The sequence below is a fragment of the Camelina sativa genome, chromosome 10 (genome assembly GCF_000633955.1).
Source record: "Camelina sativa cultivar DH55 chromosome 10, Cs, whole genome shotgun sequence".
Lineage (NCBI taxonomy): Eukaryota > Viridiplantae > Streptophyta > Magnoliopsida > Brassicales > Brassicaceae > Camelina > Camelina sativa.
In genome coordinates this window covers 17,310,512-17,312,612 of record NC_025694.1, presented here as the reverse complement: position 1 = coordinate 17,312,612, position 2,101 = coordinate 17,310,512, and positions in this window count along the sequence as shown.

Sequence of the window (2,101 nt, the reverse complement as noted above, 5' to 3'; positions counted from 1 at the left end):
CTCTCTCTCTCTCGAGACGGAGAGACTGCAAAATCAAGAGATTTCTCTCAAAAATCGATTGCAAGCAGAGAAGAATGATTCAATTTTTGGTGGACACCGGCTGTCCAACACCGTTAACTCATCATCTCCACCGACGGCTCAACGGCGGCTCTCTTTCATGTAATCGGCAAGTTTTTCTTTGAAATCAGAAAGTCTCATTCACCAATGATTATATTGCTGAATTGTTGTTTGGGTTGTGATTGATCTGTTGTGTAGAGATGTATATGTCTTTATGTCTTTAGCTGAGGTTTTTGTATAGGGATTTGAATGGGTCTGTTCATATACAAACCTATCAATAAAGATGCTCTAATGTCCCAAAGGTCGCTGTCAGAGTTCTCGTGGTCCATCAGTACCGAGTACTACATGAGGAACGTGGTTGATAGCTCATTGAAGTTGCTAATGGATCCTGGATCCAACTGAGTGAACCACAAAAGTGCAGGTCCCGATAGGTTCTCTGAGAAGAGCGTTTAGTAACTCGCATCTTCCTCCTTGGGTTCAAGCTCGATTCTACTTGCCGTAATCTGGCAATGGCAAAGTGAATTTTTTGGTCGCCCGAGCCATCATTATTAGGCATGTTGACCCTGTGGGCGTCCTGAATTTGAAGACTTGAGATATGTGAGGTGAAAGGCGATCTCCACGCCTCCTCGATGACTCTGTCAAGATCGGAAACCGAGATTGTTGTAATAAATATGCCAGGTGAAAGGCGATCTCCATGGATTCAAATAAATTTTACCATTTTTAACTATTTTTAAATATATATTCCTATATATTAATAGAGAAACACATTTGAGAAAAATGCGATGTGTCGCCGCCAGAGAGCTCATGACACTTTTTAGCAAAATACTCTTTAATTTTTTAATTAATTACAGCTTTATGCCATTGTATTTATTTTAAAAACAATTAACTGAATAATAATTAGATATGTCATCTTTTTCACACAAATTTAATAGTAAAGCAAAATTTCACTAAAATTTACTTACAAATATACAAGTCAAAATTATATTAATTTCTTAAAATTAATATGAATATTGATTTCTTAAAATCAATATAAGTCAAATATTCTAAAAAGACTATAAAAACATATCAATTAATATAAAGTTAATAAAAATAAAAAACATATAACTTATTAGAACGAAATGCCTTACCAAAAAAAAATATAAAAAAATGAAATGTTATATGTTAGTATTATTACCATAATAATTTATATAACAAGCTTTCAATAGTTATTAAAATGGATTATAAAAAGAAGTATATTACCCCTAAAATATCTCTAACTCATTAAAAGAAACTTAATTCCCTATAAATATATATTTATATATATTCATAAATAAATAAAAATGACAACAAATTAGGGGATATCATGATGTGTGATTATTTATATATATCTAAGTATGTAAACTAATTAATCTCAACATTTAGTGTTATTATTTATTAAAAAATATAAATATTGATAACCGAATAGGAATATACATTTTAATTGTATATTCATTTATGTGCTATTAAAAATGAATGATACAATAACCCTTATCATTATAAATAAACTTAGTATAAAAAATCATAATTTATTTAAAAATAAGTGATTATTAGATTATGCAAAATTGTTATAGTTACTCGACAAACCATAAATATAAATTTGATTTTTATAATACACACAAAAATATATTGCCATAAATTGTAACATTTTATAAATATTTTCTTTACCTTGGTCACATATTTCACAGATGAAATGTATTCTTACACAAATACGTTGATTTTGGAATTTCATTAATTTTTTCATAATGGCTTTTTTTGGTAATAATCCGTCATTTATAGAAAATATTAACAGATCGACTAACTCAAGAAATTTAAATAGAATCAAAAATATTAAATCAATAAATTAGATTCTGTTCAGAAAATTTAATTTAGAATATGATTGTTACTAACATATAAGAAAATTGAATAATTAAACTACCAAGTAATTTAGTACATGTTGTTATAGTTACATAAGAAACATGCAAAATTGTTATCATTACAAAATAAAACATAAGAAGATATGAATTTAATTTTTAAACCACACAAAATA